Genomic DNA, 19,741 nt, shown 5'->3' with positions numbered 1-19,741 from the left:
TGCTCGAAATATTAGTTATTCTATATCATCACTATTTTTGAAGTAGGGACAATTAAACTGTATTTTAGGTACGCTTTTTATAACAGTGTGCTAGGAACAGATGCTTTTCATTGGCCTCTGCGAGAAAGGGATAAGTCGTAATTCTGAATGTAAATGCCAAGCATTCAGTGTATGTTTCCACATGACTCTTTTTATCGTGAAGGTTTGTGATACTGCAAGCTGATATTGCTTCTCTGTTTGATTTTCCATTTATGTGACTCCATAGATATTGTTGAATAAAAATATATGCGTTCTTATATGTAATTATCCTGAGCTATACTTGACTCTTTAAACAGACCGAGGTTCACCTGACTGTTAATATTCAATCAAGTAGCAATAATAAGAAAAGTGATTTACCTCCTGTATCCCAACATTAGTCTGAAACATATTTTTATATTAGTAAATACAAAACTTATCATCACAGGGCTTGAGCTCAATTTTATGCAAATTATATTAAATTCACATCTGCTTATTTACTGACATTTGTGTACAAATACACTAATGAACGCCAGCAAAAACTGATAAGAATTAAGATCACAGAAGGTACTAGGCAAAGATTTTTTTCCTGTTGATAAGGTAAACTAAAAACATGTCTTCCTTTAAATGGTGAGTTTCCCACATTTAGCAAAGATGTAAACCACAGAATCTGTCCCACCCAGGATTAATACATAATGGATGCAGAACCAGTGACCTGCTGCTACCTTAGAGGAACAAACCCATCTCCTCCAATACACATTTTGATTCAAAGGAAGATAAAGGAAAACCACTTCTTTTGTTCCTCGCTACCCTTTTCTGAGCAGGCATAGACATTTAAATTCATCTGTTTTTCTCACACAAACGTTTGCCTCTCCCATCCCCATAATATATCCTCACCTTCCTTTCAGTCCCTGAAGTAGTTCAGACCCAATACAAAGGATGCCTGAGATCATTCTGTTTCAAATCTAATTAGAAAAGATAAGGGGCAAAAAGTTAACTGAATAGGCCAGAAAAAAAAAAAATGGCTGAGAAGAGAGTCTGTAGGGAGTGCTGATTAGAGAAGCTGGATGCCTTTGCAAGCTACTTGTTCTTTCTGCATATGGAAAAGTTCGGACTGGAAGAAGAGCAGAGTATTTGAATTGGAACAGATGGATTGACAGTCACGGAGCCTTTTGTTCAGCACCAGCAGGACTGGAAAACTCTCAGGAACTAGAGATGATAACCTACCTCACAGTTTAGGTCATGAATAAAGGACAATGGAAGAGAAAATGCAGTATTTGGCTCTGGTTGGCATGAAGTTGGAGAAAAGGGGGACTCAGGACTCTCACTTTATTCCTCATTTACTCAAACTTGTAAACAGTTTGCAACTGACTAGATGTTATGTTTTGTTTTAAACAAGTTTTTCTGTATATTTCCCCTTCACCTTAAGAAGTGATCATCATACATGTCAGATCGTATAACTTTATTGAGTCCTTCTGTTTTCCTACTTAATATTTTTTTGAAAAATTTCAAACATGAACGCTACATCTATATTACTTACGCTGGGCCTCATGAGGCCTGGGTGTGAGGTCCAGTGTAACTTCCTGAGCCTAGCTCCAGTTTGGAGTCCTGTTCTTGGCCATGATTTCCGTATATGAGTGACTCAGCACAGCCTGACCTAAACCTGCCTCTACCCAGACACCACTAACGTGGCAGAATATTATTGGCCCTTATTCCTTACTCTGCCTCAACCCATCACAAGATTCCCCACCCCTGTCTCAGCCTTATATAAGTTCCTGCCTGATGCAAGAAAATGAGATCCAGGTCTGGGTAATCGGCAATCACCATCTCCCTCATCCCCAGGGAAAGTCCTACAGGGCCTGCTCTGCCCCCTTCCCACCCCTTCCTGCCAGAGAACCTGGCAAGTTACAGGCCTCTATCTTCCCCTCCTTTTGTCTCTCCTCTCTCAAACCCATGATCTCCTCTTGAGTTATCATTGGTTTATTCTACCACACCCATTTAACTTGGCTCACATGTCAGGTATCCAGGAGTGATGACAGGGCATTGGACATCCTATGCAGAATCCAGTCATTGGAAGAAACTGATTCTCCCTTTTTTTGGACAGCCATTAATCCCTTATAGCTCTTCATCTAGGGATGGGGCCATTTGGAAATCCCCTGCTTATGGTGCCCTGGTGCCATGGCAGCTGGTGTTATCATCTTAGTCTTCTCCAGGCAGGAATATTGTTGAGAGAGCAGAAATACAGCTCCCCGGCATCCCTCATATGAAGAAGCTTCCGACTACATTAAAATGCAAAATTTTTAAGAAATATTTAAACAATTGTACGAAGGACAATTTATAAGTTAGACATTAGAAAATGTAGCCTAAATAAACACATTTGCCACATACTTCTGTTATCCAGTAATTTCCCTTAATTTATTCATAGCTAGAATATTTTACAGAAAATGCTTCAAGAACAGCAAGAACCTCTGAATTTTAATGTTAGTCAAAATGTTATATTTTCCTCCAATTTCCCTCTTACTTATAGCTAAATAAATTTTCCCTATGTGCATATGCCAAATTTGTATTAACTACTCATCCATTAATTGACATGACTAAACTACTTATACTCTCTTGCTATTGATATTTTACCAGCCATAAATATATGCAGATATTCTCTGTGGAATCCTTTGGGTATACACCCAGGAGAGGAAGAAATGGGTTGTAAGGTGGTTTTATTTTCAAATATTTGGAAAGTTTGCATACATACTTATATAAGGGTGATGCCAATTTGCTCTGCACTTACTGTGAGTAAAGGCCTTTCTTTCTCAGATCCTCAACCAGCTTTGCTGCCCTTCACTTTTCTGTATTCTTGGAGTTCCTCAATTGTTTTTCTCTTCTATGTGAAATTATAATGTAATCATATCACTTCTCCCTTTTCCTAACTCCCTCAAATCCCTCCACCTCTCTCTTTGATCTCTTTAACACTTCTGCCTCCTTTTTCATTAAGTGCTGTTACAGGTATTTATGTACAACCAATCAAAACGCAGAGTTGTGGAACACAGTCGCAGTGGATACAACTACAGGATTTTTTCTTTAAAATCTGCATTTCCCTGATGACTAAGGTTATTGGACACTTTTTAAAGTATTTAGTGTGCATCTATGCTTTTTCTTTAAGAATTCCATGATCTGATCATCTCTTTGACTCATGAATATGAGCAGTCTTTCTCTCTTCAATGAGAAGAGACTATGTATCTTTCTTGTGTATTACACTTTTCATTGTGCATTGATACCTTTGTCTAGGAATGTTAGTTTTCATTTGTTTTCCTGGTTTCTGTGTTGTTCTGTGTTCTCTGCTGAAAGTACAAAGTGAACCTATTTACAATGATTTGATGCTTAAGTCTTCAACTAAAAGTAATAATCATAACTAAACATTCTTGTGGATTCTTTAGTGTATTTAAAATGTCATCTTTAAATATGAATAATATATTACTTTCCTTTTATGTACCTTTTTAAAAATATCTTACTTCTGTAGCTAAGAATTTAAGTTTATATTTATTCCTTATAATTGTATTTTACATTCCATCAACATTTTTTCCCCTGACTTATCCCCCCCACCCGTTTCTCTCCAGCCCACCTCTACTGATTCCTCTCAATAGGTAAGGACTCCCATGGGAAGTCAACAAAAATCTTTCACATTAAGTTGGGGCAGTATAAAGACTGAGCATAACTAGACATAAGAATTTAAATTTTTTGTCCAACAAATAAAGACTGATGATCCCTATCTCTATTCTTACCTTTAGAAAAAAATTTATTTAGAAAAGATTAGTAATAGCTTGGAAAGTAAAAACACTTAGTTCCTAGTTCATTGAGAGTTTCATCATGAACTGATGCTAATTATGCAAAAGACTTGTTCTGCATCTATTGAGATAAATGTGATATTTTTGTTGATGATTTTGTGTATGATGTTACACTTATTTGTATATATTGAACTATCGTGCATTACTAGAATGAAAGCAGCTTGAGCATGGTATAATATCTGACTAAAGCGTTATGAATTTGGCTTATAAGTAGGTATACATGTTTATCAACTACATTTTCTCATATTTTGCTTTGATTGTGTTATTGCTTCCTCTAGTTTTAAAATTAGAGTAATATTGATGCTGTGTGCAATATTAGAAGCACTCCTACTACTCCAGTTTCATGGAAAATTTTGAGGGGCATTGGTGTAAACATTTTTTTTTAATGATCTAGTAGAATTCATCATTGAATCTGTTCAATACTGGGCTTTCCTTTTCTGGAAAACTCTTCAATATTCTTTAAATCTCAATATTAATCTATTTAATCTTTTATTATCACACTTCAATTTGCATGGTTAAATGTGTTTAGAAATGTATTTGTTTCTTCTAGATCTTTTGATTTTTTAAGTTATAATTTATCAAAATTATTTTCATAAATCCCCTGTATGGAAGGAACAAATTTTCTAAGATCTTTTCTTTTGTTCCCAATTGTATTAATGTGGCTCTTCTCTCAATTTTTTCTTAATAGTTTTTGTTGTGGGACAATAGTGTGTACCCTGTCACTTGTATTTTAAATGAATGCTGATTGGCCAGTAGCCAGGCAGGAAGTATAGGCAGGGCAATGAGAATTCTGGGAACAGAGAAGCTTCAATCTGCAGTCGTCACCCAGACAGAGAGGAAGCCAGACACAGAGCAAGCAAAGAGTGAATGCCACACCAAAAAAGTTACCAAGTCACATGACTAACACAGACAAGAATTATGGGCTAATATAAGTTAAAAGAGTTAATGAGAAATCTGATATACTAGGACAATTAGTGTAAAATTAATGTAGACCACTGTGTGATTTCTTTGGAACTCAATGACTGTAAGACCCAGGCAGGAAAGAAACCTCAGTCAACAAGTTTTAATATGGATTTGTGATTCTTATTCATCTTCAAAGATGTTTTCATATCCATTGGCTTCTAAGATATTTTTAATTTTTTAAAAATTTCTTTAAAGACCTACTGTGGTGGTTTGTATGAGACTGCCCTCCCTGTGATCACATATTTGAATGTTTGGTCTCTAAATGGAATGATGTTTAGAAAGGATTATGAAGTGTGGTCTTGTTGGAGGAAGTGCCTTACCTGAGTTTTGAAAGCCCTTGATAGGCCCACTCTCTCTTCCCTCCCTCCAACTTTCAAATAAGGGGTAAACACTCACTTACTGCTCCATTGAAGTGCAGCCCTGCCTGCTGCCATCCTCCAGACCATGATGGTCATGAACTCACTATAAGTAAGATCCCAATTAAATGACATCTTTCATAAGTTGCCTTGCCTCCCTTCACACCAATAGGAAAGGAACTAAAATGCCTATTGATTTTTTTACAATTATTACTAATTAAATTTAGTATTTACATTTTTATGCATAAAGTACATTTCAATTATTCTCACTTTTGACTCCTCTCAATCCTCCTCCTTTCTACAAATATCTTTCCCTCATTCATAAATTTTTGTTTTCTTTTGAGACCTACTAAATTTTAGTAAGTCTCTCTGTATGACCATGAGTGTGGGAATATTCTTTGGAATTTTGTAAGCACACAAACTTAGTCATGGGTACACAACATAAAAATATGACTCTGATTCTCTATGAAAAATCCAGTATCTTATATAATCTAGAAGGAAAGGATAGGGCTCTATGATCTTCTCCCCAACTTACAAATGACTATTCAAAGGCCAGTCTTATATAGTCCCACCACATGTACCCACAACTACTGTGAAGAAGTGGTTGTATCATGACCAGAAGATAACATTTTGAAGCACTTATTTCTATTCATTAGCTTTTACAGTATTTTTGATTCCTCTGTACTAATGTTCCTCAAAGCATTAAATGCCTTCTTTGGGTTTGAACCTTTAACCAACACTTCAAATAAAAGAAGAGAATAACTGTTTTCCTAACCTTTGTAATGGTTGTATTAAAGCTGAATAAGTGTGGTCTTGCTTTGATATTCTAGTTCAGTTGGTATTCTAGTTTTTAGAGGTCAAAGTTGGGTAAGACCATTGAAGCTTTTATTTCCCACAGCAGCCTCCATCATACATTCAGACAGGAAAGAAGTTCCAGTTCATTTTATTTATAGTTTGCTACTAAGGTATGTGATATCACCAGCTATAGAGTCTTATCTGGTAGTGGGCAACCAAGAAGAATAATAAAAGCATCTATTGCTTTGAGAGTTTCTGGGGTCTCTTTGACCAACAACTCATATACAAATATCTAGCACTAGGATATTTGTTTAGTGACCCAATGATTCTTGGAATAGCATTATCCAACCGTAAGGCGTAACTCCCATCTTATTCTCTTTAAAAACAATGGGTTTAGATGGGTTACAAAATCATAAGTCCCTGTGTAGCCTTTAAATAAACCCTTTCATCATTATTAACTTAACCCTGCATCTTCCTCTTCCCCTCCCTATTCAGTGTATCCAATCTCAGTATTCCCTTTCTTTTCATTCATCCCCTGTTCTACTGCAACACTTTCCTTAAGTTATCAACCTCCAAATGGCTTCTTTCTAGTTTCCTGACTTTCACAGGTACTCTAAATTAAGCATGCATAATGATTCAAAGCTAGGAACCACTTGCAAAAAAAAAAAAATGCTGTATTTGCCTTTCTGGTCCTAGGTTGGGTTGTGTCATTTAATATAAATTTTCTAATTTCATTCACAATTTCCTCATTTCTCGTTTTTATACTGCTGAATGAGCTTTCATTGTGTAGATATAGCATTCCTCACTTAAAAGTTTACTGTCCATTGTTCATGCATTTGTACAGTTCTTTTCATTTTTATCACCTAATAATGTTCCATTACAGTCTTATAAGACTCTACAAGGATTTTCAAGACTCTAGAGTATCTCAGTCTCAAACACTGGGTCTCCTTTATACCTGACTATAGTATTTCTCAGGGAGCAGTTTACTGTATTTCTTCTCTAATGTTACTGTTGTATAGAAATCTAGTCTGAGATAAACTGTCCCTCTTACAGGTAAGCTAGTGAAGATACAGGGCGCTCTACAGGGAGGTAAAACATTAAACCTTTAAGGAAAACTCCTTAAGGAAAAGAATGTCATAGAGGGATGAAAAGCATCACATCCTGTAAGGAAACTTCTTAATCTCAGGATGTAAACACTTCACATCCTCCAGGAATTCTTTGAATCTGTCCAAACTTACTAGATCCTTCCATCCACAAAGCTGAAACCCTTTGTGAGGAGTTGGAGTAATAATGACCCTGATGTGGGAAGCTACTTTGGTAGCTATTGTGCAACTACAGGTCTGATTTGTTACCCTAATCTCTTATTATGGAGTCTCAAAGAGGGGAAAAAATCTCCAAATTTATCCCAGAAGTAACAACAACAACAACAAAAATGTTTATAATGCCCATGCTCTTCATCAGTTCGTTGACAGTTATGGATTGTTGTGATTTATTTTCTCCTTGGAAGAAATGTGCTTTCTTTTGAATAAATTGTTGTACCTCTATCTGTGTACTGATTTTATAAAATCCCTTACCTTCCATCAGAGGTACAATTATTAATAAACAGGAAACATGAACTCATCACTAGATGACATTCATCTTTGTTCTTCTGCCTCCTTAGCTATGACAGTTGAGGATAATTTCTTCCCTAAATGTGTTGCTTTGACATTACATGATGAAAACTTGTGACTAACAATAGCAGCAAAGAATACAAATTAATTTTGTTATGTTGTGCTTGTTGGCTTTCCTATGAATGTTTCTTATGAAAAGAAATTGGATTCACCTGTGGAAATGTACACTTCGATTTGCTGTTTGACCTGAGATAAGTGCTCATTACAGAGGTTAAAAACACTCCTTAAGTCCACAAAACTGTTAAATAATGGAACAGAATTTCAAATGGAAGTCTTAAGTTTTAAATCAGAGTCTTTCATATGGAAATAATGGAAATGTACTTTATGCCAAGAAGATTTTTCATGAGCTCCTAAAATTCCTTTGAGTTGAAGGATTTGCTTGCAACAGAAGAACAGAAGTCCTGTGAGTGAGAGAAAGTACACTGGAGAAATGACAACCAATTTCCCTTTTCTCATTTTTTTATAAGAGAAACATAGTATTGAGAGATGCTGGCTTGTTTGTCATTTGGTTTTATTGTTGTTGTTGCTTTAAAGAAACCTATGGTGTGATCTCTATAGCTCTATTATTATTAATGGCATGACTACTTAGGCATCATTTGATTGACTTTACAGGGTCAGGATTTGTGATGGGCTGAGAATTTTTACCTAGTTTTCAAGCTAGTTGGTAAGTCTCTTAACATTGCACAATTGTTGGTAGAAACATGAACTCGATAGTTAACGAGAGAAACCTTTATTACTAAGGCTGTAATACCAGCACTACTAATGTGGGATTCCCCTCTGTAAGCTGTGACTATCATTGGTTAATAAAGGAACTGCTTTGGGCCTATAGCAGAACTATAGGTGAACAGTGCTAGGCAGGGAAAACTAAACTCAATTCTGGGAGAAAGAAGGGTGGAGTCAAGGAGAAGCCATGTAGCTCCACTGCACACCAATGCCAGAACTTTTCCCAATCTGAGCTACCAAGCTGCAGGGAACAAACAAGTGGCCTCCCTCCAACAAACTGGCATGCCAACGTAGTGGAATAAATCTACACAAAACCTGAGAGGGCTTAGAAAGGAATTCTAGACACTAAAAAGCAAAGTTTAGCCACATTTATTTACCTGACCGGGCTTTGCTTGCTGACAGCATGCTGTGGCTCCTTTAAGAAAAGTTCTCCTGAGTCAGTGGTAGCAGGGAAAAGCTATGCTGTTTTAAAACTGCCAGCTTTCTGGCTGTGCTGTCAGAGTGAATTCTGACTTTTTCTGGAGTTCTGACCATGGAACATTTGAATGGGTTTTGTGAGCAACATGCTATGGCTTGCTTGGTGTCAATATGGACTGGCTCTGTGCCCAAAGAGGGATATACTTTAGAGGTTTGCATTGGTATGGATCTTGGTTTATTGTTACAAATTTAAGGTCAATTTTGTTATACTGTGTATATATATTTCCGCTCTTGTTTAAGGAATTGTGATTGTGCAGCACATTTAAAAATGAATGTATAATTAAGAAATCTAGGTTAATAGAGAGTCATCTATAATAGTGAAGCTCATCGTCATGTTACTTAGGTTTTCTAGATATATAGAGATATATTTTAGTTGGATAAATAATCTTCAAACCTCTCAAAGACTACAGAATATGGCGGTTTAAATGTTCCTTTTTTATAAAACAGAGAAAGGGAGGTGATATGGGATTTCACTCTGTATGCTGTGAATATCAATGGTTAATAAAGGAACTAATTTTGGCCTATAACAGAGCTACAGGGGAACAGAACTAAGCAGGAAAAACTAAACCGAATGTGGGGATGAAGGAAGCAAAGTCAGAGAGAAACCATGTAGCTTTTCCAGAGACAGATTCCGGAACTTTAGCTGGGAACAACCATGAGGCAATACACAGATTAATGGGGATGGGTTAAACTAAGATATAAGAGTTAATCAATAAGAAGCTAGAGCTAATGGTCCAAGCACTGATTTAATTAATACAGTTCCTTTGTGACTATTTAGGGGCTGAGCAGCCAGAGACTAACAAGTAGCCCCTACCTGCCAATTCACAACAGTTCTCTAGACATTTACCTCCCAAGTTTGCATGGCAGGAGGATGCACAGGAATAGCAAATTGAATGCTATGGATGCATCAAATTTGTGTCAAAATTTTAAGCAACACTAAGTTTCACAAGATTTCCATGAAAGAAAACTACAATCAAACATACTTATATTCACTTTGGAACAAGTCACTATTTGTAGCATGCTCATCAGAAAACAGTTGACCTTAACTTCTAGAAGACCCTATGTTTAAGAAGACTCAACCTGTCTTTAAAGCTATCTTTTACAAGTTATTCCAGGATGGAATGATACAAGATCTTTAGGAGTACCCTTAAGTTCCTGAATAGAGGCTTATAAATCATGTGTGCAGTTGTTCACTAACTGTTCATTGGGACTACTACATCAAAACTCATCTTCATGATTCATAGGTGTGATCGCTTTTCTACTTCCTTGCTTGTATTATTACAGCAGTATACAGAGAATCATCGCCCAATGCCAAGCTGATTACTTAGGCCTGCTTTCTCTTAGATGACAGTATTCTAGGACCTTTTCCAGTGGAAAGAAGAGGTCTAGAGGTACCCTTGCCCTCTTGATTCTTAGAAACTCTCACCTGAATATCCCTAGGAAATTTCTCTCTTTTATTTATCAAGGCCATCTTAAGTATGGCCATGTCAAACATTTCACCTCCCTTACCTTGACGCATCATTTTGTTTCTGAAACTATCTTTGCACACATAGAGTCAATTCCACAAATGACATAAAATGACAGAACTGTAAATATTGCATTGAGAAAGATCATCTGGTCTTCCTTATAGTTAAACGCGTGAGGCACTAAAGCCCAAAGCAATTAAATGACATGTTTCTAGTCATACATTTGGTCAGAAGCAGTGCTAACACAGGAGACCTGCTTCTCAGCCAGACTCTGCTTGCTTTCTTCTACTCTACTAAAATCAAACAGTTCAGTTCTGTGCTACTGGATGGGCTGCCACGGAAGTGTTTGAAAACAGCACGCCTCAAGTCTTGTGAAGCACTTAAGAGAACCACAACAAAAACACATACTGGATTGTGTTTATTTGTTTGTGTTGTTTTAAATTTGAAACAATGAATATAAAGCCCAAAAGTAATTAATGCTTGAAAAAAAAATCCCTTAAGTTGTGGCTGCCCTCCCATTACTCACTAAGACAAAGCACATTCTCTGGACCCAGCAAAGCAATTACAGAAACAGACAGTTTCTCTTCAGCAAAATAAAACATATCCAGGGGAGACCTATTTATATCTATCCCCCTGAGGCTTTTTTTTTCTTTCTTTCTGGAATGAGCCTCAAGGAGAAATTCAAATCTGGGTCTGAATGACTCAATTATGTATATGTGCTAATTATATATAGAGAAGATTCTAAGATTCTGGTTCATATGTTTTCTTCTTCTTTCCCACTAGAACTGTTTTTAGATATATGTTTTCCAGAGTTCTGAGATGGTGAGTATTCTAACATGAGCAACCTTTACAAAAAATCCATTGCCCTGTCCTTTTCTCATGGCCTTTCATAAGATGCAGTGCAATTATAGTCCCCGAGGTCATTATAGCGGGTTTCCATGGACTCTGCAGCTCATCAGAAAGCACTAGTTTGTTATAGTCTCATAAGTAGGCTTTTAGACCTAATGGTGTATTGGGGGAAGTTTTAAAGCTGGCCTTCCCTCTTCAGGGCCAAGATCTCTACAAAACTTTACACACTAAATATTTCACAATATTAACAGGTGGTGACATTTGAACTCTCACTTTCAGCTTTTCAAGTAAGCACATATGTGGGCATTTGCATCTGAGTGCTTATGGATAGGTGGGTGGGCGTGCACCACCTTTAAGAGACAGTTTCTCCTTGGCCTGGAGCCTCGATTGACCTAGACTGGCTAGCCAGTGAGCTACAGGGATCCTCCCATGTCTACCGCCTCAAGACTGGATTTAAAGGAGCACGTCACCATGCACATCGATTTTATATGTTTTCTGGAGAGTAAATTCAGAGCCTCATGAATGCAATATAAGCGCTTTACCAAGTTATTCCCGCAAACTTGAAATCTTACACTTTACTTTTTTTTATAAACATGCTTTTTATAAATATGCATGCCTAAGATAAGGCAAAGAAAGAAAGAAAGAAAGAAAGAAAGAAAGAAAGAAAGAAAGAAAGAAAGAAAGAAAGAAGAAAGTAGTGATACTATAATGTTACTTTTAAATGCCTGGTTTATACAAATAATAGAGAACAGTTTCTGATATTCAAAGCAGTTTAAAAGAACTTTGAAGTCTTCATATTGTCAAGGAGAGGAAATAGCTACTCAAGGATGCCCCTCTCAGTGCCCCAATGCTCTTACATTCACATTCCTCATTTCCTAAATTGAATTCTTCTCTTGCAAAAGCAATTGATTATAATGTTAATCAGCCAATTTCTGATTCAAGAATACCCAGGATAGTGAATTTGCATTTTTTTCCAGAGTGATAAAAGGCTACACAACAGCATTTGAGGCACTGGGGTAAGGTGTTTATTGAGCTGAGGGTACTCCCTGGGCATCTCTAAGCATCTCCTTTCACCCACTTCAGATTACACTTACGTTAAAATACAAACATGCCCAACATATATTATGCAAATATGCTAAAAACAAACAGCTAATGTCATGATCCTTTGTATTTCACAGTCACTAATTGTTTTCATTCCAATACATAATATTTTACTAGTTCTTCCAAATAAAATAGCCATAAACATTCTGGCCAGACTCTCAGTCCAATCCTCACCTAAAACAAAAGCACCCCCATTCTAGCCAATGTTCTCTCCAAAGACTAGATGATGTTGGTGATTTAAGGCTTTGACTTCCAATTTTGGAAATGTTGTCAAACACTTCAGTCTTTCTGCTGTTTTTGTCAACTCGGCACCGTTAGCAGCCCTTCCAATTAGCTGTATTACTATATTTCTCAGAACACCTTCCCTGTAGCATTAGTCTGCTTTCCCTGCCCAAAGAACCCCATTGCCAGCTTTCCAAGAGGAAGGGAATCATGACTGGCAGGCTAATGACTCACCTGCCTTCCTTTCACTAAGTTCCCAGCCTTCTGTAGGTTTAGAGCTGGCTTCCTGACTACCGGAGGCTATGCTCTTGCGATACCTGGCTGCGTCTTCCAGATCTTCATATTGCCAGCTCCATCTACAATGGTAGAAAGCACCCTGATTCCAGCATGAAATGCCATAATCTTCTGAGAACATTCTTTACATATAGAAGCCCCTTTCTTATGTCCATATGATGGAGACTGAGGGAACCAAAAGGAAATACAAATCAGTTTTCAAAAGCAAGCTTTTATGATTTTGATTAGCAATAGGAACATAATTAAAAAGTTCTTATTTAGATGTATAATTTTCTTTTTCAAAAGAATCCTAAATTAAGGAACATAAACTTGTTAAAAAAATAACATGATGTTAAAAAACAATGCTGTCTTTTTATTCCACATAGGTACTTACTTTCTAAACTAAAATACATATTTGATAATTTTTATAAAATGCTCATCTAAAACTGGAACATTTAGATAATCGAGACATTTTTAGCAATATTTACATGGACTACATATATTTACTATATTGATATTTTGCTATGTTTTATAAGCATTTTAATCAATTTCCATATATTATATAATACAGGTAATATTAAATACAACGTACCTTTCATTTCTCATTATGTTAAAGGCAACAAAACATGATCATCTCAATAAACACTTTCAAATGAGAATTCTAATTATGAAAATCTTTTCATTTTGATGAAAGGCAAACTTTGTCTTATAGTGTGCATACAAATAAGATGAATTGAAAGCTGCAATTGTTGAAATCCTTTGCTCTTTCCAAATAAACATCGTCATTTTGAAAGACCATGTCATATCATAATTATTGGAAACAGAAGAAACAGTCCAGGTTTCAAGGGCTTGCTTATCATGATAGCAATATAGGTCAGTGCAATGCTTCCCATAGGGCAATCAGTGCTGTATTCAGGCTGCCGTACTTTTGTTATGACTAAGATTCATACAATATTGTTAAATAAGTAAAGCTCCTTGTCTTGTTATTCAACACAAAGCACTCTAAAATGAGTTCTGCTGATGGGAGGCCACTTTATCAAAGCTTAGAACACAAAGTCCCCAGCATCTGCATTGTTCTGAGGAGCTCAGGTCACACCCCGGAAATGCTCTTCCTGTGAAATACTTAAGCGTATTTTGCCATCACAGCAGGGTGCCAATAAACACTGTGCAAAAGAATGATTATGTTTTATCCCAGTCCACAACTCCAGTGGAAACACCCTGCTTGATTAGATGTCACTCCAGCACCAAGAACCACCGAGACACAATATATAATATCCTGAGTCCATATAATGTTACACACACATATATTTTCCAGGTTGACCATTTGGCATCAAACAACCAATAGATGTTATCTATAAGTAAGGCAACCTCTTTCACTCCCAGATTTACTCAGTTGTCTATGGTTATTTGGAGGCTGAGACCTGGTGGAATTTTCTCCATCCAGTCTGGCGTGTTTGTTGGTGTCTTCCTATTCATCTCACATTTGGAATGTCATATTGGTAGAATTTTATGGGTATAGTTTCTGACACTTCCAGGAGACAAAGTGTCAAAGTAAACTCCTTGAACCTTGAACTCTTAGAATCTTTCGACCCCTTCTTCCGCAATATTTACTGAGCTTTGGGTTTTATAGTTATAGCCTTTGGAACTGGGTTCCAATACTCTGCATATGTATTGGTTGTGGTTTTCTAAAATAGTCTTCATCTGTTGCAAGGAGAAATTTTCTTGTTTGTGGTAAAGATTACCTTATCTGTTGGTATGTACATTGTTGTTAGGGATTATACAGGTGATCATCCCTTTAGTAAATTAGTAAACACCATTAATTAGTAAATTAATGGTTATAGATTCTTCTCTAATAACAATGATCACTAGCATTGATTAATTAACCAGCTTTCCAATACCAAGCATGGTCTCCCTCTTGTTGTTCTTAAATCCAATTAGAGATCCATTGGATACCACCAAGATCTGTACACCCCTACTGTACCCACTGGATTATCATGTCATCCTATTCATTGATGTAGCTCCTGGTGGTTATAGCTGGATGGGACTTCTGCTGAGATTTCTGGTACCCACATAGATGTCATAACTGAATGGGATTGTAGCATGGCCTTCTGGTACCACATAAGTTAATCCTTAGGGAAGGAACACTCAACTCATTTCCAGTTCAGGGACTGCATCATAAACTTGAGGACAAGGTATCTCACTAAACCTGAGATTTACTGATTAATCAGCTGTGCTGGCTTGTCAATAAGCTCCAATGATCAATCCACCTGTCTTGGAAACACTCAAGGGCTGGAATTACAGAAGGGGACATTGCATGTGGCTTTCTACTTGGGTTGTGTGTATATGAACTCAGATAAAACCATTAGTACAGCAAGTACTTTACCAACTGAGCCATGTCCCAAGTTCCTAGTTAATGACTTTTAAAACTATAAGTAAATATTATATTGTTTTACTCAGACTGTGACCTCTTTCTTCAACTGTCTAATTTCAAAACTTAAGTATATGATGTTATATTTCACTGTGTGTATAATTTTTATTTTCTAAATTAATATTTTGCTTTTCTGGTCATGCTCAACTACCAAAATTTCACTGATTAGAGAAGTTGGTAGCTGCATGCTAACATACTCACTGATTTTGAAGTAGTTCAAAATGCAAGAAAGGACAATGAATTTGATTTTACGCTATGTCTTATTCAAAAGGCTACAGTGGATATGGATGCTAAACGGCAGGTGTCAGTTGATCCGTGTGGCACAGTGCAACATAACATTACTCATTCATCTATGTGCCCCTTCCCCAAATGACAGTTACCATGTGCCTCCTGAGTGTGAGGTGCTTGGTGTGCACTGAGATATAGTGCAAGTAAAACACAGAGCAAAACACAACTTTTACTACATCTTTAAAGGAAGGAAAAAAATTAACAAAGTTTCATTTCACAAAGAAAGATATGAAGAAAAATACCTTACCTGGGATACTGTTTTGGAAAAGACCCTGAGGAAATGGATACAGGATTTAGTCATGTTAGCTTGTTAGCTCTTTTGAAAAATGTAGCCCGGCATATTGGGGGCATTGCCAGCGTCTACCAATGAGATTTCTGTGTAACAGCCCTCTAAATTAAATGAAAATCTGTATAGCCATTTTATACAACAGACTGACAGACTGTTTTTACAGAATTTCTGACAGTTCCGTCTTTGCCTCTGTTGTGTTTTAGATACATTCAAACAAAGATCCACCAACATTTTAGACCCACTCTTAGACAACTATATTGATCTAAAGTAGCATATTTTAACAAGAATTATTCTGACAATATCATATAGACTTTCAATACAGAAAATAGTTCTGTATTTTGTTTCAGACCTTACTCAACCTGAAGTGTTAGGTAGAGACAGGAATAGTGTTAGGTAGAGACAGGCCTCACACACTAAAGAGAAAGGTTTGTGTGTTCTTGAAATCATGGGAAAGGCCTTTCTTCTTTCTTATCTCTCCTAACCCTTTACAGAAACCTATTCTAAATCATCTCTCACAAGCTCCACAGTAAATCTGTCAACAATTCTAGCCATGTTATTCCTAAATACATTCCAAATTACTCTTGTTATCCACTAAAAATGTGATTTATTTCAGCTATTATCAGCTCTGTCTTGGACTATTAAAATATTATATAATGAATATATGGTGACATAAGTACCTTATCAAAGACTCACAGATTAAAATAAACAGTTGCAAAGAGAGAGCATCCTGAATAAACAAGGACTTGGCAGAGCAATGTGAAGATTGCCTATTGCATCTGTCTTCTCCTCCTCCATTCCATGTCATGTTCAGAGGTACAGCACAGGTTAGCCTTAGAGTAATGCCTGGCAAATTGAGGAAGGAAATCCCTATAGACCGGAATATATCTCGCATCGGCAAAACAGACGCATGATTCAAGAGTCCTGTGGGGATTCCGCAGCAAGAACTACTGACATTTTAAAGAGGGGAGTGAATGCAAACCAAGGCAGTTTCACAAGCATATGATGCTTCAAACTTTATATGGCTTAAAAAGTGGCACTCTGAAATTATTGAAAATCATATAGGCTTCCTCCTGAATATTAACCTTCATCAGGCGATGAAAGGAGACAGAGACAGAGACCCACAATGGAGCACCGGACTGAAATCTCAAGGTCCAAATCAGAAGCAGAAGGAGAGAGAGCACAAGCAAGGAACTTAGGACCGCGAGGGGGGCACCCATACACTGAGACAAGGGGGATGTTCTATCAGGAACTCACCAAGGCCAGCTGGCCTGGGTCTGAAAAAGCCTGGGTTAAAACCGGTCTCGCTGAACATAGTGGACAATGAGGCAATGAGGACTACTGAGACCTCAAGAACAATGGCGATGGGTTTTTGATCCTACTGCACCTATTGGTTTCGTGGGAGCCTAGGCAGTTTCGTGGATGCTCACCTTACTAGACCTGGATGGAGGTGGGTGGTCCTTGGACTTCCCACAGGGCAGGGAACCCTGATTGCTCTTTGGGCTGACGAGGGAAGGGGACTTGATTGGGGGAGGGGAGGGAAAGGGGAGGCGGCGGTGGGGAAGAGACAGAAATCTTAAGAAAGAAAGAAAGAAAGAAAGAAAGAAAGAAAGAAAGAAAGAAAGAAAGAAAGAAAGAAAGAAAGAAAAATGTTTTTTTTTTCTGTACCCAAAAGACTTGTGAAATTTGGAGACAGATTAATTATGCAATGTTCTGAATTTAGTTATTACTGTAGAGAGGAATATGGGGATATGGATAGCCTTACAGACACTGGTAGAAATGGGCCACAATAAGAAATATTTATATAAATGTGAGGCTAAAGAGATCAGAATGTTTTACCATTGTCTGTTTAATCATCACCCATGAATCTATCATCTTCAGCAATTATATCTCAGATGAAATGTCACCAGGCTCATTGTACATCCCTGTTGATTAAGCTACAACATAACTCAGTGAGGCAGGTGGATTGAATTCTTTTATAAGATTTTATCAAAACAGCATCAATTGGTCTCTTAGAGACTCATCATCTAAATGAAGAGGCTTAGTATCCTTGCCTTGGGTCAGTGGAATATCAACATGGTCAGAGAAACTAGTGTGACTCTGTGGGAACAGAGTCTTAATCAGAAGAGCTTTGCTTTCAATGATTTGAAAACAACAACAACTGTGAATAACTTAATTTGATAGGTGATTTCTGGTTACATTCTCTCCAGTATATTACTGTTCAATTTTAGGAATTGATTCTAGCATTTCAACAAGGGTACTTATTTGAGGCAAAATACAGTAAACAGTAGTTACTTCTGGTATAGATTTCCACCCAAGGATGATGAGACACGCAGTTCTAAAGAATGTAATGTTAAGTTTCAGTTGATGACTAAACACTTCTCTTCAGATAATTATATTATGCCAAATGGTTCTCTGTTCATACATCGGAAATAAAAATATCCTCTTTCCCTGATAGGATAAATGCATTTGGATCATGTATAAGTATTTATTTTTAGGAAAGACAAACATACAGAAATGGTAACATGTATAGTAAGTAGACAAAAGTAGAATAAATTACTTAGTTTGGTGAATGCAATAGTTTCCATTCCATGAGCAAGAAGCATTTGGCAACCAAGACAAAGTACTGGGAGTATAAAGTTTAGGTTAATAATTTTTAAAGTCTACATTTAGAATTTTTAAGTCCACATGTATGTATTAGTTATAGAATCATTATATCAGTCATGCTATGACATGGTTAGCCCATTATTATATGACTATACAGTATGGCATACTATAACACATAGCTTTTCTTTTTTTGATATGTTGTTGCTCTGCAGTTCTGGCCAGCCTACAACTCATCATGAAGGCCAGACATGCCTCTCAGTTATAGAGATCATCCCACCTCTTCCTCCTGCATCTGGGAATTGCAGGTATATACCTCTATACCCAGATAAATACATTTTTTAATTAGGAACTGAAACTATTCTGAGCGAACTTTATGTTTTTGTTAGAGTATCATTTCAGCATTGCTGCCAAGCCTGTGTTCCTCATCAATAACAAGGAAGAATTTGCCTATCTCTATTTACAACCATAAAACATATAAATTTTGTGCTTTGTTTCAATTACAGCAACAACTCACATGCAAATCAAAAAAAAATTTTAACATTTCCATAAATTGGAAGTGAGGCTATTGATTTTGCAGTAATAAAAGTCTTAAATGTACCAAAGTTTTTTCACCATTCTTTAAAAAGATGGTTGCTTTATTTAAAAAAAAAAGGATCTAATTTTTGTGGCAGCTTGCAGGAAAATCTGGCACCAAGAGCCCTCTGGTTGTAATATGCTCTACTGCTTTCTCAAACAGAAGGGATCACAGTGGCATAGAAGTGTGAGAGACAAGAGCATAAAGTACCCATCCCACAATCAATAACAGAAAATGTCAGTTCTTATTCACCCTTATTCAAATAACCATGCATGATTCCTCCTGAAATTACTACTCCAGGCTAGACGCTTTCTTCATTAGATTTCTTATTGCCACCTATACGTCGTGCGAAACCAGAAGTGAAAAAACGCCTGCTCTGCATAATCATAAAGCAGAAGCTCTCGTTCACGGTCTCCTGTAACCAGACTGAGAACACTGAGTAACCATGATATGGTAATGCACAGGAACTCAACTGGCAAACAGTTTCTCCTCCATCTTCTCGAGTGATTAAAAATGAACAGCAATGTAATTTTCAGAGTGAATTTGTTATTTAAAACATACAGGAGACTGCCTCACGTGTTATGAAACTATTGAAAGATCTTTTGTCATGAAAACTAGAAGAAAAATGAATTTTAAAGAATATTTAAAGCAACCCAGAAGAGTGGTATATTTAAAAGAATACCAAGGTTTGTTCGACCTTCAGCTAACTCATACTGCTCAATTGCAAAATCTGAAAATGGAGAAAATGATGACACTTCAGCTCCAGTTTCCACTTGATTTCTGCTCAGCTCTGTGCAATAATTGTGTGT

The sequence above is a fragment of the Alexandromys fortis genome, unplaced genomic scaffold, assembly GCF_014885135.2.
Source record: "Alexandromys fortis isolate MF-2015 unplaced genomic scaffold, M_Fortis_MF-2015_v1.1 scaffold_66, whole genome shotgun sequence".
In the NCBI taxonomy this organism is placed as follows: domain Eukaryota; kingdom Metazoa; phylum Chordata; class Mammalia; order Rodentia; family Cricetidae; genus Alexandromys; species Alexandromys fortis.
The sequence above is the reverse complement of the archived record's forward strand: the minus strand, read 5'-3'. Positions refer to the sequence as shown.